Source organism: Phoca vitulina, unplaced genomic scaffold (genome assembly GCF_004348235.1).
Source record: "Phoca vitulina isolate PV1807 unplaced genomic scaffold, GSC_HSeal_1.0 scaffold62, whole genome shotgun sequence".
NCBI classification, from domain to species: Eukaryota; Metazoa; Chordata; class Mammalia; order Carnivora; family Phocidae; genus Phoca; species Phoca vitulina.
The window spans coordinates 189763-217314 of NW_022589765.1; positions in this window are offsets into that span (position 1 = coordinate 189763).

Here is a 27552-nt window from a genome sequence, read left to right on the forward strand (position 1 = left end):
AGGGGAGTTCTACTGGACATTTAAAAAGAGTTAACATATGTGGAATATAAGAACAGTGCAGAGGATCATAGGGGAAGAGAGGGAAAACTGAATAAGGAATAATCAGAGAGGAAGACAAACCATGAGAGACTCTTAACTATAGGAAAAAAACTGAGGGCTGCTGAAGGGGAGGGTGGTGGAGGAATGGGGTAATTGGGTGTTGGGCATTAAAGAAGACACATGATGTGATGAGCACTGGATGTTATATACAACTGATGAATTACTGAACTCTACATCTGAAATTAATGATGTACTATATGTTCGCTAATTAATTTAAATTAAAAAATATAAAGAGTTAATACTCTTCTCAAACTTTTCCAAAAAATAGAAATGGAAGGAAAGCTTCCAAACTCATTCTATGAGGCCAGCATTACCTAGATTTGAAAACCAGACAAAGACCCCACTAAAAAGGAGAAGTATAGGCCAATGTCTGATGAATATGGATGCAAAAATTCTCAACAAGAAGGTTGAAAATCAAATCCAACCATACATTAGAAGAATCACTCACCACAATCAAATGGGATTTATTCCTGCACTGCAGGGGTAGTCCAATATTCTCAATCAATCAGTGTTGATTGAGTAGTACAGGCCTACCTCAAGAAGCAAGAAAAGTGTCAAATATACAACCTAGCCTTACACCTAAAGGAGTTAGATAAGGAACAACAAATAAAGCCTAACACCAGCAGGAGAGGGGAAATAATAAAAATTAGACCAGAAATAAATGATTTAGAAACAAACAAAAAATCAGCAGAACAGATCAACAAAACTAAGAGCCAGATTTCTGACTCTTATCAGAGTCAAGAATAAAAGAAAAGGATAGAAGAAAGAAAGGATAAGAACCATATGATCCTCTCAATAGATTCAGAAAAAGCATTTGACAAAATACAGTGTCCTTTCTTGATAAAAACCCTCAACAAAGTAGAGATAGAGGGAACATATCTCAACATCATAAAGTCCATATATGAAAGATCCACAGCTAATATCATCCTCAATAGGGAAAAAATTGAGAGCTTTTCCACTAAGGTCAGGAACAAGACAGGGATGTCTACTCTCACCATTGTTATTAAACATAATACTAGAAGTCCTAGCCTTCACAATCAGACAACAAAAAGAAAGAAAAGGCATCCAAATTGGCAAGGAAGAAGTCAACCTTTCACTATTCACAGACAACGTGATACTTTATGTAGAAAACCCAAAAGACTCACCCCAAAATTGCTAGAACTGATACATGAATTCAGTAAAGTTGCAGCATAGAAAATCAATGTATAGAAATCTGTGGCATTTCTATACACCAATAATGAAGCAGCAGAAAGGGAAATCAGGGAATTGATCCCATTTACAATTGCACCCATAAGATACCTAGGAAGAAACCTAACCAAAGAGGTAAAAGATATATACACCGAAAACAATAAAACGCTTATGAAAGAAATTGAAGAGGACGCAAAGAAATGGAAAAATATTTCATGCTCATAGATTGGAAGAACAAATATTGTTAAAATGTCTATACCACCCAAAGTAATCTACACATTTAATGCAGTCCCTATTAAAATACCACCAGCATTTTTCACAGGGCTATAACAAACAATCCTAAAATTTGTATGGAACCACAAAAGACCTTGAATAGCCATAGCAATCTTGAAAAGGAAGAACAGTGCTTGAGGTATCACAATTCCAGTCTTCAAACTATATTACAAAGCTGTAATCATCAAGACAGTATGGTAGTGGGACAAAAGCAGACACATAGATCCATAGAATAGAATAAAAACCCCAGAAATAAACCCACAACTATATGTTCAATTAATCTTCAACAAAGCAGGAAAGAATACCCAATGGGGAAAGGACAGTCCCTTCAACAAATAGTGTTGGGAAAACTGGACAGCAACATGCAAACAAATGAAACTGGACCACTTTCTTATACCATACACAAAAAGAAATTCAATATGGGGCACCTTGGTGGCTCAGTTTGTTGAGCATCAGACTCTTGATTTCAGCTCAGGTCATGATCTCAGGGTCCTGGGATCAAGCCCCACATTGGGCTCCATGCTCAGTAGAGAGTCTGCTTGAAGAGTCTCTCCCTCTCCATCTGCCCCTTCCCCCTACTAGCATTCTCTCTCTCTCTCTCTATTGAAAATAAATAAATCTTTAAAAATAATAAAAAACTAAATTCTGTATGGATTAAAGACTTAAATATGAGACCTAAACCATAAATATCCTAGAAGAGAGCACAGGCAGTAACTTCTTTGACATTGGCCATAGCAACTTTTTTCTAGATCTGCCTTCTGAGGCAAGGGAAACAGAGCAAAAATAAACTATTGGGACTTCATTAAAATAAAAATCTTGCACAGTGAAGGAAATAATCAACAAAACTAACCTATGGAATGAGAGAAGATATTTGCAAATGACATATCTGATAAACTCTTAGTATCCACAATGTATAAAGAACTTATAAAACTCAATACCCCAAAAAACAAATAATCCAATTTTAAAATGAGCATAAGAAATGAACAGAAATTTCTCCAAAGAAGACATCCAGATGGTCAACAGACACATGAAATGATGCTCAACTTCACTCATCATCAGGGAAATTCAAATCAAAACCTCAGTAAGATATCAACTCACACCTGGCAGAATGGCTAAAATCAACAACACAAGAAACAACAGGTGTTGGCCAGGATATGGAGAGAAAGAACACTCAGCCACTGTCGGTGGGACTGCAAACTGGTATAGCCGCTTTGGAAAACAGTATGGAGTTTCCTCAAAAAGTTAAAAAATAGAAATACCCTATGATCCAGCAATCATTCTTCTGGGTATTTACCCAAAGAATACAAAAACAGTAATTCAAAGGGATACGTGCACCCCTATGTTTATAGTAGCATTATTTATAATAGCCAATATATGGATACAGCCCAAGAGTCCATTGACAGATGAATGGATAAAGAAGATGTGGTACATACATACAATGAAATATTATTCAGCCATATAAAAGAATGAAATTTTGTAATTTGCAAGGACATGGATGGAACTATAGAGTATTATGCTAAGTGAAATAAGTCAGTCAAAGGAAGTCAAATACCATATCATTTCATTCATATATGGAATTTAAGAAACAAAACATATGAGCAAAATGGAAGAAAGAGAGTAAGAGAGGCCAACCAAGAAACGGACTCTTAACTATAGAGAACAAACTAATAGTTACCAGAGGGGAGGTGGGTGGGGTTGGGGGAAATAGGTGATGAGGATTAAGGAGTGCACTTGTGATGAACACCAGGTATTGTATGTAAATGTTGAATCACTGAATTCGATACGTGAAACTAATATTATACTGTATGTTAACTAACTGGAATTTAAACAAAAACAAAAAATTAAAGGGCTCATGTCATTAGATTAGGTGTACCTGATAATTTCCCTATCTTAACTGTAACATATATATGATATATAAATATATATATATACACTCACATATATATAGTAACCTAATCATAGGTTTGATATCAAAGGGGCATTGAATCTTGGAGGTCTAATTTTAGAATTCTTCCTACTAAACCATTCAATTCAGAAGGTAATGTAAAGGTGCTTACCATAAAAATAAGGTACACTAGACCAAAGCCCTTAAAAGTAGCGACAGGGTCTTGTTTATATTTTTAGCTCCACTAGCTAAAATAATGGCAGTCCCAGAGTAGGGTCTTCTTAAGCATTTGTTGGGTGAATTAAATCCTTGACATGATTATAAAGAAAGCAAGAACTGTGAAATTAAGGAGTAGTTAAATTAATTAATGACTATAAATAAACAAAGATCATGGTTATGTACTCACGTTTTCACTATAGATAGAAATGAACAAAATGAGTGTTTATTTCACACAATATAAAAATAGGTGCTAGTAGGGGCACCTGGGTGGCTCAGTCATTAAGCATCTGCCTTTGCTCAGGTCATGATCTCAGGGTCCTGGGATCGAGCCCCGCATCAGGCTCCCTGCTCTGCGGGAAGCCTGCTTCTCCCTCTCCCACTCCCCCTGCTTGTGTTCCCTCTCTCGCTGTCTCTCTCTCCATCAAATAAATAGAAATTTAAAAAAATAGGTGCTAGTAGATGTATAAATCAATCACATAGCTTAGGTAGCTAGATTTTCATGCAAGAAGAAGAAATTCACTATTCAGTAAGACAATGTTACAAATTTTAATATTTTCCAAGTTGTATATTATTATATGAACCATTTAACAGTAATATTCTTTTAAAACTTCTACTTTTGTTGATTTTATTTAGGAGTTTTTCCTAATTGCCAAACATAGATATTATAATAAAACTGGCCTATTGTTTTGTAAGAATTTAATTATATTTGCAAACATAGTTTGGTTTCTAGAATTCATAATACCTTTACTCATATTTGTAGCCTTTCTAGATATGCCTGTCTTCTATAATACCTACCTTCACATGAGAAGTACTTCTTACATCAAGCAGAATATTCTGGTATTTTTCTGAAAAAAAAAAAAAAAAGTATCTCATAAAAAACTACCCAAAACACATGCAAAACATAAATGTGTACATATCTTAGAGCAGACACTATGGTTTGCTGCCCATAATTTCCTCTCTTCCTCTAGAATTGAAAAATTCATTTTATCAGCTGCTCTGAGCATTTTTGTCCAACAGCTCTCAACTGTGTTCCTTTCTAGAACTTACCTTAGGGTAAAAAAAGCTTCCTTGCTAAGGTCACTCACCTTTCCAGGGGGCAGCCCCCATTCAATGACTGGTTGATTAAAGGAAATAAAAGCCTGATTTCCCTCCTTTCAATTCAGGATAACTCTGAAAGGCTGTACAAATTCCAAAGTTTCCCATGGGATCATCTGGACTCTGTGCTGTAACTGCTTCAGAGTTCTCTCTCTGCCCAGTCCTGTTGTGTAGGCTGTATTCTACGTTGAATGGTGTAAACCCCATAATAATCCTAACTCAAATTGAGCAGATCTACTCCATATATAGTGAGGTAATAGGTGGGAAAAAAATCTATTACACTAAGTATACTGACAAACTGTACAAGAAATTAAATCAAATATTATCATTGGACTATAGATATCTAGAGACACTGTTGAAATGTCACCATAAATGTGAGTTCTCAAAAAAAAAACACATAGAAAAACAGAAAAGTAGAGGGACCACATATTACATTTCTTTTTAATGTATTACCCAATTATTATTAGGCCCATCCTTACTCAGTTGATCCACTCCAACAGAAAATAGCCCATCAGTACCTTTCAATCAGTGATAACCTTAGCATTGCACATACTGCCTTTCATTTAAGTTCACCAAGCAGAGGGGTCTATTGCATCCATCTGCCACATTTTATTATCTGACAGTAGATTGATTTAGTGATGATCTAGCACTGTGTGTGCTGACCGGACATTGTTCTTCTTCCATCCAATTTCCCTAACAGTGATTACCACTTTATATTAATTCACTCACACTGTCTTCTCATGCTTTTCTTTTCATCTCAAAGTCTAAATAATTTTCTATCATCAAAAAGCCTGTTACTTTCTTGTTTCTTCCAGTCCTGAAAAGGCAATGAAACTACACTGTAGAGGGGAAAAAAAAAAAAAAAAAAAAAAAAAAACAGCAGCTATTTCCTATATCTCCTCTTCCTACATGCATTATGGGGTTTGGTAATCCAATAACAATTCAATAAGGGAAGGATGGATCATATGCACAATTCCACAAATGCTGTGTCTTATATCTCACAGAAACTGTACCTTATACTCTGGGCTTTTAAATTTAGAAGTAAGGAGACTAAAGAGAGGTTCAAGTCCCATATATCTATTCTTTTGCCCAGAAAAAATAGTGACACACACACACACACAATATATATATATATATATATATATATATATATATATATATATATATATATACATACATACATACATACATTCAGCTCCCTCAACTTAAGATGGGGTTATGTCCCAGTAAACCCATCATAAGTTTAAAATACTGTAAGTCAAAAAGACATTTAATACACCTAACCTACCAAACATCCGAGCTTACCTTAGCCTACCTTAAGTATGCTCAGAACATTTACATTAGCCTACAGTAGTACAAAATCATCTAACACAAAGTCTGTTTCATAATAAAGTGTGAAATATCTAATGTAATTTATTGAATACTGTCCTGAAAGTGAGAAAGATAGAATAGTTGTATGGGTACAGAATGGTTGTAAGCATATGAGTTGTTTACCCTCATAATCTTGTGGCTGATGGAGCTACAGCTCGCTTCCACTGCCCAGAATCACAAGAAAGTATCCTAGCACATATCACTAGCCCAGGAAAATATCAGAATTCAAAATTCAAAGTATAATCTCTACCGAACTGATATCACTTTCACACCATCATAAAGGTGAAAAATTAAGTAGAACCATCATAAATTGGGTACCATTTGTATATATAATCACTTAAAACAAGGGAGGAAAAGTAAAGACATACACCCACAAAAAAAATTATGGTGCTAAACACTTGATTGGTTCTTTCAAGTGGAAAGTTTAAGTCTTTCTTAAAGCTTTGGTATTTTTTTTCTACATTCTTCTCTTTTTTTTTTTTTTTTTTTTAATGTCATCCCCTCTACTCTCTTTCATTCTTTTTTTGGACTCCATGGTTCAGTCCTCCAGGTTTCATATTTTTTCTTTGTATTTTCCACATTTGTGGTCTATATATTAGGAGGGTTGTGTTTGGTGGGATTTTTTTGTTTTTTGGGGTTTTATTGCCTTTAGCCTTCAATCAACTCATTTAACTTTTAAAAAAATAAAACAATATATTTTACTATATAAATGACCAAGTGTCACTGTGGCACATTATATAGTGAAGTAATCAGAAGCTTGCTGCTACATTTAAAATAAATATCTGACATTTAAAGGTTCAGATTGATAAAAATACATTGTTTTGCCACATCAAAGACCACAGACTTCATTGCTGTTTTGGCATGATTTTTGAGCAATTCTTGGTAAAGTGCTTAACAGAATAATGTACAAACTTCTTTTGATTTACACTATAATCCCAGGCCTGGAAACAGTACCTATTTAAATCCATATAAAATATTGTGTTTTTATTCAAATACAGTTGACCCTTGAACAAGATGGTTTTGAACTGCATGGGTCCATTTATATGAGGATTTTTTATAGTACAGTACTGCAAATGTATTTTCTCTTCCTTATGATTTTCTTTTCTTTTACTTCCTCTAGCTTTATTGTAAGAATATATCATACCTATAACATAAAAAAATATGAGTTAATTGACTGCTTACGTTATCAGTAAGCTTTCTAGCCAACAGTAGGCTATTAATAGTCAAGGTTTTGGGGAGTCAAAAGTTATACATGGATTTTTAGACTGCATCGGTGGTCAGGACCCCTAACCCACATGTGTTCAAAGGTCAACTGCATATATATAATAGAGTAAGTTTACACTCAGATAATTATGAAGACTTTTTAAGTTAACTTTTAAAAGTATAGCATTATATATCAATATATTAATAAAACATAGGATTATATATTATATGAACTTATGGAAGTACGGATTAATATATATTTATGTATTGTATTTAACAGATAGAAGAGGATACGGCTCTACTAATTACCATTAATTATCACCGTGAACCTATCTATAAGCACCAACTCAATGAAAATTCATTTTATTTACCCTTCTACTTACTACTTCCATTACATGCTTTACATTTCAATTTTGTCTGCTTTTGAACATTATATGAATAAAATCATATAGCACTCATACTACTTTATGCATTTTAATTTTATATCCTTAAGAATCACTCCAATAGTTTACTCATTCTTAATGTACAAAAATTAATTTTATGAATTTACAGTGGGCATGCTCTAAGTTGTATATAATTCCTGTTGCTGGACATTTATTTCAATTTTTTGCCTATTCCAAGTAGTGGTGCTGTGATCATTTTTGTACATGTTTTTTCATGGGCATTTCTTTCATATATATATGTAGGAGTGGAGTATTAGGTTATATAGGGTATGTGTATATTAAGCTTTAGTAGATATATGCCAAAAGTTTTCTAAAAAATTATTCTGATTTCTTTCTATAAAATGGAGTATTTCATATCATGGAGAGTAACACTTGGTATTCTTGGTTTTTAAAAATCACTTTCTCCTCTAGAAAAGGTGGCAGAGGAGTTGGGGACCCTATTCCAACTGGTCCCCGGAATTGAGCTGGATATCTACCAGACCACTCTGAATACCCACGAAATCAGGCTGAGATGTAAGAATATAGATCTGGATCTCTACAAACAGAATACTGCAGGTGTTTGGTTTAGAGGTACAAAGCAGTGAGGAATGATTCTGTGGGCAGATATTGGAGGATAAATGGCAGGGAGAGGGAGCCTGGCCAATGGGATCTCACACCGCCGGTGAGGAATAGCCTCCCGTGCTGGGGCTGAGGCACAGACTTGCAGACTGGTAGCTGTGGGGAAAAGACTTTAGGGCAGCCGCTGGATGGAAACCCTGAGTGGCGGGCTGTGCCTGCGAACTGGGAGCAGCTGGCAGTTTTAGAAGCACAAACGGCAGAGACGTGCCCCAACCTGGGGGTGAAGACTGGGAGCACTGTGGAGGGGCGCACAACCCAGGATGCTGCAGTTTATAGCAGCACAGACAGAAATGGAGTGTGGCCTGGAGAACTCACTGAAGAACAGACTGCATTCTCTCTGCCTTGAGGCAGAGGGTTGGAAACGGTCTCTTCTGCTCTGACTCTCGGGAGAGAGGCGGAAATCTACCAGGGAAAGCCGCCAGAGAAAAAAGGCCCCCCAAAACTGGTTTTCACAGAACCCATCCCCCACCATAGGGGACAAGGCAACTCTACCCAAACAGGGTTGCCTGAGTAACAGCACAGCAGTCCCCTGTCCTAGAAGACAGGCTGGGAAAACAAGAGGCAAGCAACCTTAATGTCCCTAGAAAACAGGTGCATCTTGCTTGGGTTCTGGTCAATAATTTGGACTCTGTAAATTCCCTCAACTACCCCTCAACAGAATGGCTAAGAGGAGGAACCCCCAAAATAGGAAAGACTCAGAGATTATGACCTGGGCCATAGATTTACAAATGGATTCAGATATAACCAAAATATCGGAGATGGAATTCAGGGTAGCAACTGTGAAGACAATAGCTAGAATGGAGAAATCGATTAATGGCAACATAGAGTCTCTAAGGGCAGAAATGGAAGCTGAATTGGCAGAACTTAAAAATGCTATCAATGAGATCCAATCTAATTTAGATAATTGAACAGCTAAGGTAAACCAGGAAGAAGAATGAATTAGTGACCTGGAAGACCATTTAATAGATTAAAAGGGAAAAGAGGAGGCCAGGGAAAAACAACTCAGAATCCATGAAAATAGAATCAGAGAAATAAGTGACACCATGAAACGTTCCAATGTAAGAACTACTGGAATCCCTGAGGGGGTGGAGAGAGAGAGAACACTAGAAGATATATTTGAGCAAATTATAGCTGAGAACTTCCCTAATCGGGGAATGAACAAACATTCACGTCCTAGAGGCAGAGAGGACCCCTCCTAAGATCAAGGAAAACAGGCTAACACCTCGGCATGTAAGGGTAAAACTTGCAAATTTTAGAACCAAGGAAACCATCTTAAGGGTGGTTAGGGGGAAGGGACTCCTTACGTATAGAGGGAGGAACATCAGAATAATGTCAGACTTATCTACAGAGAACTGGCAAGTCAGAAAGGCCTGGCAAGACATATACAGTGTACTAAACGAGAAGAACATGCAGCCAAGATTGCTTTATCCAGCAAGGCTGTCATTTAGAATGGATGGAGAGATGCAGAGCTTCCACAACCATCAGAAACTGAAAGAATATGTGACCACTAAGTCGGCCATGTGAGAAATATTAAGGGGGGTTCTATAAAAGGAGAAAGACCCCAAGAGTGATCTACAACAGAAATTTACAGGAGCAATCTATAAAAACAACGTCTTCACAGGCAACATGATGACAATTAATTCATATCTTTCAATAAACACTCTCAATGTGAATGGCCTAAATGCTCCCATAAAATGCCACTGGGATGCAAATTGGATAAAAAGATAGGACCCATGCATATGCTGTCTACAAGAGACTCATTTTGAACCTAAAGATACATCCAGACTGAAAGTGAAGGGATGGAGATCCATCTTCCATGCCAACAGACCTCAAAGAAAGCTGGGGTAGCAATTCTTATATCAGACAAATTAGATTTTAAATTAAGACTGTAGTTAGAAACACAGAAGGACAGTATATCATTCTTAAAGTGTCTATCCAACAAGAAGATATAACAATCGTAAATATCTATGCCCCCAACATGGGAGCAGCCATCTACATAAGCCAACTGTTAACCAAAATAAAGAGTCATATTGATAACAATACCTTAATTGTAGGAGACCTCAATACTCCACTCTCAGCAATAGACAGATCATCTAAGCAGAAAATCAACAAAGAAACAAGAGCTTTGAATGACACACCGGACATATGGACGTCATAGATATATACAGAACATTTCACCCTAAAACAAAAGAATACTCATTCTTCTCGAGCGCACATGGAACTTTCTCCAGAAGAGACCACATACTGGGTCACAAATCAGGTCTCAGCTGATACCAAAAGATTGAGATTATTCCTGCATATTCTTAGACCATAATGCTTTAAAACGGGAACTCAATCACAAGAAAAAATTTGGCAGAAATTCAAACACTTGGGAGCTAAGGACCACTATGCTCAAGAATGTTTGGGACAACCAGGAAATCAAAGAAGAATTTAAACAATTCATGGAAACCAATGAGAATGGAAACACATCAGTCCAAAACCTATGGGATACTGCAAAGGCGGTCCTAAGGGGGAAATACATAGCCATCCAAGCCTCACTCAAAAAAATAGAAAAATCCCAAATACACCAACTAACTCTACACCTTAAAGAACTACAGAAAAAGCAACAAAGGATGCTTAAGCCACACATTAGAAGAGAAATAATTATGACTAGAGCAGAGATCAATGAATTAGAAACCAGAAACACAGTAGATCAGATCAACAAAACTAGAAGCTGGTTCTTTGAAAGAATTCATAAGCTCGATAAACCACTGGCCAGACTTATCCAAAAGAAAAGAGAAAGGACCCAAATTAGTAAAATTATGAATAAAAGGGGAGAGATCACGACTAACACCACGGAAATAGAAACAATTATCAGAAATTATTATCAACAACTATATGCCAATAAACTGAGCAATCTGGATGAAATGGAGGCCTTCCTGGAAACCTATAAGCTGCCAAGACTGAAACAGGAAGAAATTGACAACCTGAATAGGCCAAGAACCAGTAACGAGATTGAAGCAGTGATCCAAAACCTCCCAAAAAACAAGAGTCCAGGGCCTGATGGATTCCCTGGGGAATTCTACAAAACAATGAAAGAAGAAATAATATCTATTCTTCTGAAGCTGTTTCAAAAAATAGAAACAGAAGGAAAGCTTCCAGACTCATTCCCTTGATCCCCAAACCATGCAAAGACCTCATCAGAATGGAAAATTTCAAACCGATATCCCTGATGAATATGGATTCCAAAATCCTCAACAAAATCCTAGCTAATAGGATCCAACAATACATTAAAAGGATCATCCACCACGATGAAGTGGGGTTTATCCCCGGGATGCAAGGGTGGTTCAACATTACCAAATCAATCAATGTGATAGAACACATTAATAAGAGGAGAGAGATGAGCAATATGGTCCTCTCAATTGATGCAGAAAAAGCATTTGACCTAATAGAGCATCCTTTCCTGATTAAAACTCTTCAGAGTATAAGGATAGAGGGAACATTCATCAAGTTCATAAAATCCAGCTGTGAAAAACCAAAAGCAAATATCATTCTCAACGGGGAAAAGCTGAGAACCTTTCCGCTAAGATCAGGAACACGACAAGGATGCCCACTCTCGTGACTCTTGTTCAACACAGTATTAGAAGTCCTAGCAACAACAATCAGACAACAAAAAGAAATAAAAGGTATTCAGATTGGCAAAGAAGAAGTCAAACTCTCTCTTTTAGCAGATGACATGATACTTTATGTGGAAAACCCAAAAGACTGCACTCCCAAATTACTAGAACTCATACAGCAATTCAGTAATGTGGCAGGATACAAAATCAATGCACAGAAATTAGTTGCTTTCTTATACACTAACAATGCAACCATAGAAAGAGAAATTAGAGAAACAATTCCATTTACAATAGCACCAAAAACCATAAGATACCTCGGAATAAACCTAACCAAAGAGGTAAAGGATCTATACTCTAGGAACTACAGAACACTCATGAAAGAAATTGAAGAAGACACAAAAAGATGGAAAAATATTCCATGCTCATGGATCGGAGGAATAAACATTGTTAAAATGTCTATGCTACCCAGAGCAATCTATACCTTCAATGCCATCCCGATCAAAATTCCAATGACATTTTTCCAAGTGATGGAACAAACAATTATAAAATTTGTATGGAATCAGAAAAGACCCTGAATCGCCAAGGAAATGTTGAAAAAGAAAAACAAAGCTGGGGGCATCACATTGCCTGATTTCAGGCTATATTACAAAGCAGTGATCACCAAGACAGCATGGTACTGGCACAAAAACAGACATATAGACCAATGGAACAGAATAGAGAACCCATATATGAACCCTCAACTCTATGGTCAAATAATCTTCGACAAAGCAGAAAAAAGTATGCAATGGAAAAAAGACAGTGTCTTCAATAAAAGGTGCTGGGAAAATTGCACAGCCACATGCAGAAGAATGAAACTCAACCATTCTCTAACACCATACACAAAGATAAACTCAAAATGGATGAAAGACCTCAATGTGAGACAGGAATTCATCAAAATCCTAGAGAAGAACATAGACAGTAACTTCTTTGACATCGCCCACAGCAACTTCTTTCAAGATACATCTCCAAAGGCTAGTGAAACAAAAGCAAAAATGAACTTTTGGGACTGCATTAGAATAAAAACTTCTGCACAGCAAAGGAAACAGTCAACAAAACAAAGAGGCAACCCACAGAATGGGAAAAGATATTTGCAAATGACACTACAGATAAAGGGCTGGTATCCAAGATCTATAAAGAACTTCTCAAACTCAACACCCAAAAAACAAATAATCAAGTCAAAAAATGGGCAGAAGACATGAACAGACACTTCTCCAAAGAAGACATACAAATGGCTAACAGACACATGAAAAATATTCATCATCATTAGCCATCAGGGAAATTCAAATCAAAACCACATTGAGATACCACCTTCCACCAGTTAGAATGGCAAAAATTGACAAGGCAAGAAACAACAAATGTTGGAGATGTTGTGGAGAAAGGGGAACCCTCTTACACTATTGGTGGGAATGCAAGTTGGTACAGCCACTTTGGAAAACAGTGTGGACGTGCCTCAAAAAATTTAAAATAGAGCTACCCTATGACCCAGCAATTGCACTCCTGGGTATTTACCCCAAAGACACAGATGTAGTGAAAAGAAGGGCCATAAGCACCCCAATGTTCATAGCAGCAATGTCTACAATAGCCAAACTTTTGGAAGAGCCGAGATGCCCTCCAACAGATGAATGGATAAAGAAGATGTGGTCCATATACACAGTGGAATATTACTCAGCCATCAGAGAGGATGAATACTGAACTTTTACATCAACATGGATGGAGGAGATTATGTTAAGTGAAATAAGTCAGGCAAAGAAAGTCAATTATCGTATGGTTTCACTTATTTGTGGAACATAAGGAATAGAATGGAGGACATTAGGAGAAGGAAGGGGAAAATGAAGGGGGGGAAATCAGAGGGGGAGGTGAACCATGAGGGACTATGGACTCCGGGAAACAAACTGAGGGTTTTAGGGGGGAGGGGGGAGGGGGATTGGTTAGCCCGGTGATGGATATCAAGGAGGGCACGTACTGCATGGAACACTCTGGTTTATATGAAAACAATGAATTGTGGATCACCACATCAAATACTAATGATGTATTGTATGGTGACTAACATAACATAATAAAATAAAATAAAATAAAAAATAAAATGAGTTAGAAATAAATAAATAATAAAAGAATTTTTAAAAAGTCACTTTCACCATATACAAGCATACTTTCTATGAAACCTGCCTTTTTTACTTTTTCTTTCATAATCTGAATACCTCTTTTTTCTCCTTTGCTATATTGCCCTGACTAGTACTTTTGCAAAATGTTGAATAGAAATGGGTATAGTGGGTGCCTGGGTGGCTCAGTCGTTAAGCATCTGCCTTCGGCTCAGGTTATGATCCCAGAGTCCTGGGATCGAGTCCCACATCGGGCTCCCTGCTCGGTGGGAAGCCTGCTTCTCCCTCTCCCACTTCCCCTGCTTGTGTTCCTGCTCTCGCTGTCTCTGTCAAATAAATAAATAAAATCTTTAAAAAAAAAAAAGAAATGGGTATAGTTAATATTCTTGTCTCATTCCTGATGTCAGGGTGAAAGCTTTTAATATTTTATTATTAAGTATGGTATTTCCTGTAGTTTTTTTTTTTTTTTTGACACTCTATATCAGATTAAGGGAATTTCTTTCTAGTCATAGATCAATAAGAGCTTTTTCAAATTAGTAGACTTTACTTTTAGTGCTGTTTTAGGCTTACATAAAAATTGAACATAAAGTGTAGGGAGTACCCATATATCTCTTTACTAACACTGTACCAATTTTCCATATAATTAACATCTTGCATTACTGTGATACATCTGTTATAATTGGTGAAGCAATACTGATACATTTTTATTTAACCAAGTCCAACATTTGCATTAAGGTTCACTCTGATTTGGACATTTCTGTGTTTTGACAAATGCATGCTATGATATATCTGGCATTATTACATTATAAGGAATAGTTTTGCTGCTCTAAAAACCCCTGTGCCCCACCTATTCATCCGTCTTCTCTCCACCCTAAACCTCAGTCAACCACTGATTTTTTACTCTCTCTATGGTTTTGCATTTGTCAGAATTTCATTTAGTTGGAATCATATGGCTTTTACGTTTTTCATACACACTGCTTTCATTTAGCATTATGCATATAAGGTTCCTCCATGTCTTCCAAGGCTTGATAACTTAGTTATTTTTTCACCGAATAATATCCCACTGTATGGTAGTGCCACACTTTATTCACTGATTGAAGGATATCCTGATTGTTGTAATTTTTGACATAAAGCTACTCTAAACATTTATGTAAGAGTTTTTGTGCAGACATACATTTTCAATTCATTTGGGAAAAATACCTGGAAGCAAAATTGCTGAGTGATATGGTAACATTATGCTTATCTTTGTAAGAAAATGTCAAACTGTCTTCCAAAAGTGGCTATACCATTTTGTATTTCTGTTCCTGTTGCTCCACATCCTCACTAGCATTTGGTGCTATCAGTGTTTTGGATTTTGCCTATTCTAATAGGTGTGTGGTGGTATCTTGCTATTTTAATTTGAAATTCCACAATATATGATGCTAAATATAAGAGAATAGAAAGACAAGCCACATACTGGCAAAAAACTTTTGGGTCCTTTTTTAGTTTTTATTTAAATTCCAGTTAGTTAACATACAGTGTAATATTATTTTCAGGTGTACAATATAGTGATCCAACACTTCCATGCAATGCCTGGTGCTCATTACAAGTGTACTCCTTAATTTCCATCACCTATTTCATCCATTCCCCACCCCTTTCCCCTTTGGTAACCATACTATAAAGAACCGGTTTGTTCTCTATAGTTAAGAGTCTGTTTCTTGGTTTGCCTCTCTCACTGTTCTTTTCCCCCTTTGCTCATTTATTTCTTAAATTCCATATGGTATTTGTCTTTCTCTGACTGCCTTATCTCTTTTTTTTAAAAATAATATTTTATTTATTTATTTGAGAGAGAGAATGAGATAGAGAAAGAGAGCATGAGAGGGGGGAGGGTCAGAGGGAGAAGCAGACTCCCTGCTGAGCAGGGAGCCCAAAGCGGGACTCGATCCCGGGACTCCAGGATCATGACCTGAGCTGAAGGCAGTCGCTTAACCAACTGAGCCACCCAGGCGCCCCTCTGACTGCCTTATTTCACTTAGCATAATACTCTCCAACTCCATCCACATCATTGTAAATGGCAAGATTTCATTCCTCTTGATGGTTGTATAATATTCCATTGTGTGTGTGTGTGTATATATATATATATATATATATATATATATATATATACCACCCCTTCCTTATCCATTCATCAGTAGGTGGACACTTAGGCTGTTTCCATATTTTGGCTATTGTAGATAATGCTGCTATAAAAATGGGAGTGCATGTATCCCTTCACATAAGCATTTTTGGATCCTTTGGGTAAATAACTAGTAGTGCAATTGTTGAATCATAGGGTAGTTCTATTTTTAACTTCTTGAGGAAACTACATCATGTTTTCCACAGTGGCTGCACCAGTTTGCATTCCCACCAACAGTGCAAGGGGGTTCCCCTTTCTCCACATCCTCCCCAATACTTGTTTTTTGTGTTGTTGATTTTAGCCATTCTGGCAAGTGTGAGGTGATAGCTCATTGTAGTTTTGATTTGTATTTGCCTGTTGATAAGTGATGTTGAATATCTTTTCATGTGTCTGTTGGCCATCTGCATATCTTCTTTGGGAAAATGTCTATTCATGTCTTCTGCCCATTTCTTAACTAGATTATTTATTTTTTGGATGTTGAGTTTTATGATTTGTTTATATATTTTGGATACTAAGTCTTTATCAGATATGTCACTTAGAAATACCTTCTCCCATTTTGTAGGTAACCTTTTAGTTTTGGTGATTGTTTCCTTCACTGTGCAGAAGTTTTTATTTTGATGAAGTCCCAATAATTTATTTTTGCTTTTGTTTTCCTTGCCTTAGGAGACATATCTAGAAAGAAGTTGCTACAGCCAATGTCAAAGAGTTTACTGCCTTTGTCCTCCTCTAGGGTTTTTGTAATTTATCAGAAAATATTTGTAAATATTTGCTAAAAGGTCTTGTATCTAAAATATATAAAGAAAACAAAACACACAATTAAAAAAAAAACATTTTACATATACTTTTAGCAATATTTGCAAATACTTTTTGCCAGTATGTGGTTTGTCCTTGCATTTTCTTAACATTGATTTCAAAACAGTAGACATTTTAAATGAAGCCACATTATCAACTTTATTTTACATGGATCATGATTTGGGTGTTGTTTTTATAAACACTTATTGCCAAATCAAAGATTACCTAAATTTTCTCATGGTATCTCTAGAAGTTTTACGGCCTGGTAATTTACATTTAGATAAATGATCCATTTTGATTCAGTTTTTGTGAATTGTGTAACACAATTTCTAAATTATTACTTCTTTTGCATGTGGATGTTCAGCACCATTTGTTGTTGAAAGGCTATCCTTTCTCCATTGAATTGTATTTGCTCTTTATGAAATATCAGTTGACTATATATTAGAAAAGCCTTCTATAATCACCCTATAGATGATAGAAGCCCTCCCACTACAAATGCACACTAATTTTCTATGCATTTCCTTTGCTTTTGTCTTCTTCAGAAGGTTATTTCCACTTTACATAGAATATCTGTATATATATATATATATATATATATATATATATATATATATATATATATTTGTTTGTTTATTGTAGGTTTTCTCTACTAAGTATCAGTGACAGCAGTGACTTCACTTTACTGTCACTAGCACCTCTAACAGTGTTTGGTACACAGTACCAAAACATATTTGTTGACTTATTGAATAAGTAAATAAAATAATTAATTAAAATATAATTTAAAGTCAACCAGATTAATTGAAGCTCTTTTTAATTATGTGTGTCCAAAATTACCTGAGTAGCTTGAACTGTCATCTGTGACAAATAATATGTAAATACTATGCAAACCTCAATAGGTTTGGCATTTGAAAACAGATTTGAGAGCTTTGTAGATATAGTTATAGTAAGAACCATTTAAATACATAAGCAAAATTAACCAACCCTCCCTAGTTTACTCATGTTTTGCAAAGTATGAGTCAACTATTTATTGCATATAGAAACTTCCATTCACAAATAACATTTAATCACCCCAAAATATGTTGATATAATATAAATTGGCACCACACAAATTTCTGAGTAATATATTTAGATTATGACCTCTCCATATACATAGTTATAAAAATGGCTAATTCTGGTGTTATATTCAGAAGGAACTTAATATACTTAGACATCTTTTGTTTATGAATCAAAGAATCACTTCTAAAATATCTAAAATCTTCACTTCTGTAAACTTTGAATCAGAATTGTTCAGGTTGACTTTATTATAACTTATTAGGTTTAAGTGTGCTATTTCTATGTCTTAAACAGGGAAATTAAAACATATTTCAAGAGTTTCACAGTTCTAGATTTTGGGTCTTTTTTTTACACAATTCATTAAATTTGGTCACAACATTTGGTCAAATGGCAACTTTTGAAAATGCAAAACAGGACAACTATGTCTGTAAGAGTTTATATCTCCCAAATTGACCATAAAGCAAAACATATTGTTACCTGGCATCACAAGCAAGAACTGCCATATGCTCACAGTTTCATTTCCATAGTGTTGCTTTAATATAAAATCCTAATTTAATATATTTTCTATTGTTTGTTAGATTATCCTTTTAGAGGTATGGGGTAGGGATAGATAGAGGAAAATGAAGCAATATTTGATTCAAAATATTCAAAGTATTACAAAAATTGTATAGAGAACTACTGTCAAGTTTACATGTTTAGGATCCTTAATTAGAGAGATTTCCTGGCAAGGAACTCACCAAAGAAACAACTTTATCATAAACTTGTGGTTTATATTTGTCATTTTCAATAGGTAGTGATTGTAACAGTCAGTTGGACTATATATAACAGTATTCAGATTGCAATGAAAAATGAGAAAAAATTAAAAACTGATAGACATTTTTTTCTGGATTTCTGAAGTAGTATAGACCATGACTTGAAATACAAAGTTAGAGAAGATATAGAATGAAATGAGATCCTCAATGGCTTTCACAGTACTTATACAATTTGACCTAATTTATCATAAATTTTAAAATTTCTCTTGAAAAAGAAAACAATGTGAAAATACTTATGAGCAAGGCTTTTAGCCATGTTGTTATATAGACTATACATATAGACTATATAGAAAACTGATAAATACCCCACATTTTGGGATTTTAAGAATGAAATTTTGGTATATCTATATGATATGACATAAAAATAAAGTTACAGAATATTTATTGATATGGGAAAATGTTTACCACATCTTGTTAAGTGAGAATTGGCAAATATTAGCTTTTACTGTAAGACACCAATCGCATGAATGGATACTTTCTAAGTACACAATAATAAATGGAAATGTGTAGTCTGTTTTAGACATTGTAAGTGACCACCAATATTTTCAGTACTTTTCTCCTTCTAGGCACATAAGAAGAGTACACCTTTCTGTTCCCTTGAAGTAAGCTTAACCATATAAGTTGATTTGGCCAAAAAAATGAATAGGAATGACATTTGCTGTTTCTAGGCAGAAATATTTAGCAGCCAGTGCATGATTTTCCATGCTTACTTCCCCTGTAATCATAAACTTTAAAGTCTGATGTGGAGAATTTAGTGTCCTTAAAAATGGTGGAGGCTTTGTTCAGTGTATGTCCCTGAGTGAATATTGTATAGGCTCCCTACAGATATTTGTTTTACAGTTAGCCTGAGCAAGAAGTAAGCATTGCTGTTTTAAACCACTATGTTTGCAGTTTGTTATTGCAAGATAATCCAACTTATCCTTACTGTTTACACAGTATAACATTTTTGGTGGATCTCTCTGCTTAAGAAATTATAAGTATTTTTTTTCTTCTGTGTTCTTTATCTGTTTTTTTTTTTTTAAATATTCAGGATGGTCATACATTATTTATGAAATAATAATGAAGAATAAACCTTAATAAAGAAAAATTTTATATTAATGAGTTATGTTTTTGACATTTATATAAAATTTATTTTAATAGACCACCAATAACCTCTTTATTAAAGCCAGTATTTAAAAAAATTTTGATATGTCATTCAAGAAAAATATAATCATAGAATCTTGATAAGAATTCTTATGGATTACTGACATGTTAAATGTCAAATTCTTTTTTTATAAGATTTTATTTATTTATTTGAGAGAGAGAGAGATAGAGCACAAGCAAGGGAGGGGCAGAGAGACAAGCAGACTCCCCGCTGAGCAGGGAGCCCGACAAAGGGCTTGATCCCAGGACCCCAGGATCATGACCTGAGCTGAAGGCAGGCACTTAACCCAGACAAATCCTTATACAAAATTTTATCTTGCTAATGTACCAATATTTGCAACTTAATTGGGAAAATTGGAAAACATCAGAACATGAAGAAGATTGGACTAAAATTATGAGGAACCATCTACTTCTAACATGTTCTCTTAACATAAGAAAAAATATTTTAAATGCCTGAGATTACTTTCCTCAAATATTCTTTGAAAAAACTAACAATAAAAATATTCTATGAGAAAGCAACAAAATTCTCCCAGAACATAATAGCAGTTATAATTCATTGATACCTATTATGTGCCAGTCATTTTAGGTCCCCCATTGCTAATCCTCACAACAGCCCTTCAAGATTAGCATTATCATTTCCATTTCATAAATGAAGAAAAGCAACTTGTTCAAAGCCATACATAAAACAATAACAGCAAAAATAAAGGAACTCTGAAGAACTCTATGTGCACAAATTTGATAATCTACATGAAATGGAAAAATTCCTTAAGAGACACAATTTGCAAAAAAACTCACACAAGAAGAAATAAACAATCTGAAGAGGACTATATCCATTAAATAAACTGAATTGATAATTAATAATTTTCCAATGCAGAAAGGACGAGGACTAGATGAGATTACTGGTTAATTCTACCAAACATTTAAGGAAGAAATTATAATAATTCTTTAAAATCTTTTTCAAAGTATAGAAGCAAAGTGAATACATCCTAATTCAGTCTGTAGGTCCATCATTGCCCTAACATCAAAACCAGAGAAAGACAGTACAAGAAAACTAGAGACCAATATCCTTCATGAACATAAATGTGTAAATCCTCAACAAAATATTAGTGAAACAAATCCAACAATGTATAAGAAAAAATTATACACCACAACCACATAGGATTTATCCCAGGTATACAAGTAGTATAGCACAGTAGGCTGTGCTAGTTTGGTGACAGGAAGTATAAGCAAACTCTGTACTCTCCCCTCAATTTTGTGTGAATCTAAAACTGTTCTTTAAAAAGTCTATTAAAAGAAGGTGACAATTCAAGTAAATAAACAATGATTCAGGTTTTTTTAAATAAGTGGATAAAAGTGTCTCCAAAGATATACAAATGGCCAGTAAGTGCATGACGAGGTATCCAACATCATCAGCCATCAGGGAAATGAAAATCAAAAACCACAAAGACATACCACTTCACACCCACTGGTATGGCTATAATAAAAAAGGCAGTCAACAACAAGTCTTGATGAAGATGTGGAGAAATTTGAATTCTCATACATTATTGGTAAAAGTGTATAATAGTACTGCCACTTTGGAAAAGTTTTAGAGTTCCTAAAAATTTAGACATCATGGTTCTTTGTGTCCCAGGAATCATGATTTTAGGTATATACTCAATTGAAAACATATATCCACACAAAAGTTAATTCATAAGTGTTCATAGCATCATTATCCGTAGTTGCCATAAAGTAGAAAAAACTCAAATGTCCATCAACTGATCATGGATAAATAAAATGGGATATATATCTATACAAGGCAATATTATTCAACCATAAAAAGAATGAAGTAATAATATATTTTACATTATGGATAAACCTGAAAACATGCTAAGTGAAAAAAAAATCAGCCACAAAAATCTCGTATGATTCCATTTATATGAAATGTGCCGAATAGGCAGATCCAGAAAAACAGAAAAGAGATTAGTGGTTTCCAAGGGCTGGGGAGGGGGAGAGTGAGAAGTTACTGCTAATGAGAACAATTTTTTGTCTCTCCAGTGTTCTATTCACTCTTTTCTTTTAGCAGTATAGACTGAGAAGATTTGTTTAACTTAACATGACACAAATGGCTAAAATTTACTACTAATTTACAAAAGGATCAGAGGCAATAACCCTTTGTTTTTCTTCTTGCTGGGAAAGGATTGTGTGTTGGAGGATATCATTGAGAGGATGTGACTGCCAGGTTACCCACAAGATAAACCCAGGCAATCGGAAGATCCCTACTCCCTCTCCTATCCTTGGAATGTGCATTCCATCCATTACCACACTAGGAGCAGCTACAAGGATGAAGTGTTGAGAGAGTAAAGTGTTCTTGAGACCATCTGGATTCTATACATGACTAAACCCAGTTAGTATAAGTTAAAAGTTCTATATAAACTTTTAAGATTCCAGCAGGTGGGTGCAGCAATCATCAATTTATCTTGCAGCTGCCCAAGACAAGCTTTATATTGAGTTCCTTTGTTTATTAAAACTTCCACCTGCCAATTTGGAGGTCTGTCTCATTTTCTGGTCTCTTATTGCCCTCTGTATATGGGGGCCAGTTTCAGATTTCACTCAGGGAACTCCCAAAGCTGCAAACCAACATTGTGGCAGTGACAAAGACCACTCTTATGTGACCACTACTGAAAATGCTTTGATTTTCAGAACAACAGATGTGAGTATGAAGAAACTTCCTTTTTTACCAGCTAAAGCCAACAACTGTTAACTGAGTCCTGATCATGCTCCAAATACTGGGGATTGTGTCACTATTATGATTTAGTAGATAACTACAAATTATCTTGGGATCAGTGGTTTTCACAAAGCTAATTTCATCTTTTGTTGTTAATGAAGATGAAGAAGATGATGATGATATTATTGATGTAATCGTCTTACTGATTTACCAAGAAAAGTTATTGGGATGAGTACCTTTTTGCTCCACCAGTGTTTAACAAGATTTTTTTTATGATATTAGTGGAACTAAAAGCATATAGTATAAAGTAGTCATTAGAAAATGAAAATTTGTATATTGGAAATGGAGCTTACTAGTTATGTAACTTTAGGGATGTCCTTTTCTCTTCAATTTCTTTATTTGTACATCAGTGACAATAATGCCTGTGTTAAAGTTTGGTGTGTTGAGTAAATTAATTAACATATTAAAATACTTGGCATTTTTTTTCTGGCATATAGAAGATGCTCAATAAAAAACAGTTCCCGTGGTGCCTGGGTGGCTCAGGTGGTTAAGCATCTAAATTGTGATTTTGACTCAGGTCATGATCTCATTGTCATGAGATCCAGCCCTGCATCCAGCTCTGTGCTCAGTGGGGAGTCTGCTTGAGATTCTCTCTCTCCTTCTACCCTTCTCTCTGCCCCTCCCCACGCTGTCACTCTCTCTCTTTCTAAAATAAATAAATATTCCATTGTATATATGTACCACATCTTCTTTGTCCATTCATCTGTTGAAGGGCACATCAGTTCCTTCCACAGTTTGGCTATTGTGGACAATGCTGTTATGAACATTGGGGTGCATGTGCTCCTTCTTTTTACTACATCTGTATCTTTGGGGTAAATACCAAGTAGTGTAATCGCTGGGTCATAGGGTAGCTCTATTTTTAACATCTTGAGGAACCTCCATACTGTTTTCCAGAGTGGCTGTACCAGCTTGCATTCCCACCAACAGTGCAAGAGGGTTCCCCCTTTTCCATAACCTTGCCAACACTTATGGTTTCCTGTCTTGTTAATTTAGGCAATTCTAGCTGGTGTAAAGTGGTAGCTCATTGTGGTTTTGATTTGTATTTCCCTGATGGCTAGTGATGTTGAACATTTTTTCATATGTTTGTTAGCCATTTATACTACTCAGCCATCAGAAAGGATGAATACCCACCATTTACATCGACATGAATGGAACTGGAAGGGATTATGCTAAGTGAAATAAGTCAAGCAGAGAAAGACAATTACCATATGGTTTCATTCATATGTGGAACATAAGGAATAGAGCGGAGGACCACAAGGGAAGAGAGGGAAAACTGAATGGAAAGAAATCAGAGAGGGAGACAAAGCATGAGAGACTCCATACTCCAGGAAACAAACTGAGGGTTACAAAAGGGAAGGGGGCAAGGGGATGTGGTGACTGGATGATGGGTATTAAGGAGAGCACGTGTTGGGATGAACACTGGGTGTTATATGCAACTAATAAATTGTTGAACACTAAAAAAAATTAAAAATTAAAAATTAATAATAAATAAAATAAATAAATCTTAAAAAAAACAATTTCCATTGAAGAGTAGTATTACTTAGTAGGAATTGTAAAGACTCAATGAAGCATTACTTAGAGACAAAAAGTAAAATGCTAGAAAATTGGTTAATTTTGCAAAAATCAATTTAGCATCTAGTCTCAAATTGTGCAAAAATTAAATTACATTTGGATTAAAACTTCAAATATTTTACATAAAACTATAAATATATTAAAATAAAATAAAGGTCAATATTTGTAAGAATTCTGTATGAAGATTTCCTAAATTTTAATGAATTAAATATATCCCCAAAATGGTACATTTCATTACATTGAAATGGAAACTTTTTTTTAATAAAAAACACCATAAATAAAATAAAATTATAATATAATTGATAGGCTTGTATAACCTATATGGAGGCTATATGAATATTGGAATCATGGATTTTTTTTTTCTGCTCTATGTAATTTTCCTTACTTTCTATTTTTTAACAATGAGTTTTGTCTATAACCAGAGAAAATATAATTATGCACACACACACACATACACACAAAACACAAGTATTTTGTGTCAATGACCTGAGTTCAGGTCCCAGTTTTATCACTTAATTCTATGTAATCTTTTTTTTTTTTTTTTTTTTTTTAATAAAGATTGAGAGAGAAAGAGAGCATCTCTGAGCAGGAAAAAGAGGAATGGTGTCTATCTTTCAGGACTATTTTGAGAATTATAAAAATAAGTCTAAACTTCCTAACAAAATGTGCAAAAATAATGAGACTGCCTTCTTTTTCCTACTATTTATATTTTCTTGTCCTATACTCCACCTTTGTCCCATTCCATACCACACATTGAAAATGCCTCAAAATAAATATTCAAATCAAGCTAGTTAGTAACAATTGAATATGGATTGCCTCATTTAGACAGTTTTTGAATAAGGCCAATTTACAGTCTGCTGATGTCCCTGATGATATAGGGCCCACCATGTTGATAATTAATACATTTCTTAGTAATGTGAGAACTAAGCAAACTATATAAAGGCTCACAAGTTACTGGGTTGAGAATGCTGCTGTAGATAATTACCATTGACTAGGGAGTCTTTTCTTATTTCAGTTAGTTACAAAAGATAAAATGCATGGCATAGTTTTGCAAACTGTAGAGGCAGGCATTTAGTCTTATGGGCTCCTCTCCAGAACACAGAACAACCAGGTTTCTGGTAATATCTCATGTGGCTCTGTCCTTGTTCATGTCAGTAAAGATTCTATAGCTGACTTCAATGTTAACAAAAAAGAAAGCCTATTATATTTGCCAATAATATACAACAAATGCACAGTTATATTACATAACAGACTTATGATTCAAAATGGCCTTAATAGGCTAAGGTGATTAAGGAAAAGAATTAATGTTAAGTTCTTCATTTCTGTTTATAAATAGACACTTGAAAATGTGATGTGCACAAAACAATGTGAGTGGTTTTAAGGACTATCCTAGAATTTCTGTATAGAAAGAATTTCTATACAGAAATAGAGACTGTGCAAGATGATCAACCAGGGCCTTTATGACTCAATTTCCTTGAGACTATGTTTCTAAAAAATTGATCTCCTTTTCTTTCTAGTCATCTCTTCTAAAAATAACTAAAATCTTTGCCTAAGGTTTTGCCAAAAGTTATCAGTTCACCAGTTCAGAACTAGACTGGGAACACACAGGAACTCCCCTAAATGCCAGCAGTGCTTTTTCCACTACCACACTAAGGCTTCCTTTGGCAGTTAATGGAAAGTTACCACTGGGATATTCATTCACCTGCAGTCTTGTTTCTCCACCTATCTCTCTCTATTTAAGCTATTTTTTAATGCATTCTTTGTAGTGGCCAGTATATTTCTGGGCACACACCAGCAGTTGATAAATATATAATATATTTAGAAAGAATCCATGCACTTACCTGTTTTTATGTCAATTTTTTCTATTTCTGCTTGTTTTATTTTTTAATTTATTTTCTTTAATTTAAATTTAATTAATTAACAGAGTATTATTAGTTTCAGAGGTAGAGTTCAGTGATTCATCAGTGTCATATAATACCCAGTGCTCATTACATCATGTGCCCTCCTCAATGTCCATCACCCAGTAACCCCATCCCTCCACCCCCCCTCCCCTCCAGCAATCCTCAGTTTGTTTCCTATGATTAAGAGTCTCTTATGGTTTGCCTCCTTCTCTGATTTCATCTTGTTTTATTGCTCCCTCCCTTCCCCTATGCTCCTCTGCTTTGCTTCTCAAATTGCACCTATGAATGAGATCATATGATAATTGTCTTTCTCTGACTTATTTCACTTAGCATAATAACCTCTAGGTCCATCCACATCATTTCAAATGGCAAGATTTCTTTTTTTTTTTTTTTTGATGGCTGATTAGTATTCCAGTGTGTGTAAATATATATGTATTTTTGTGTGTGTGTGTCTGTGTGTGTGTATATATATATATATATATCACATCTTCTTTATCCATTCATCTGTCAATGGACATCTGGGCTCTTTCCATAGTTTGGCTATTGTGGACATTGTTGTTATAAACATTGGGGTGAAGGTGCCTCTCAAAATCACTACATTTGTGTCTTTGGGGTAGATACCTAGTAGTGCAATTGCTGGGTCATAGGGTAGCTCTATTTTCAACTTTTTGAGGAACCTCCATACTGTTTTCCAGAGTGGCTGCACTAGTTTGCATTCCCACCAATAGTGAAAGTGGGTTCCCCTTTCTCTGCATCATCACCAACATCTGTCATTTCCTGACTTGCTAACTTTAGCCATTCTGACCAGTGTGAGGTGGTATCTCATTGTGGTTTTGATTTGTATTTCTCTGATGCCGAGTGATGTGGAGAATTTTTTCATGTGCCTGTTGGCCATTTGGATGTCTTCTTTGGAGAAATGTCTGTTTGTGTCTCCTGCCTATTTTTTTTAAAAGATTTTATTTATTTATTTGACAGAGAGAGACATAGCGAGAGCAGGAACACAAGCAGGGAGAGTGGGAGAGGGAGAAGCAGGCTTCCCGCTGAGCAGGGAGCCCGATGCGGGGCTCGATCCCAGGACCCTGGGATCATGACCCGAGCCGAAGGCAGACGCTTAACGACTGAGCCACCCAGGCGCCCCTCCTGCCTATTTCTTGACTGGATGATTTGTTCTGTGGGTGTTGAGTTTGATAAGTTTTGTTTTGTTTTTTTATAGATTTTGGATATTAACCCTT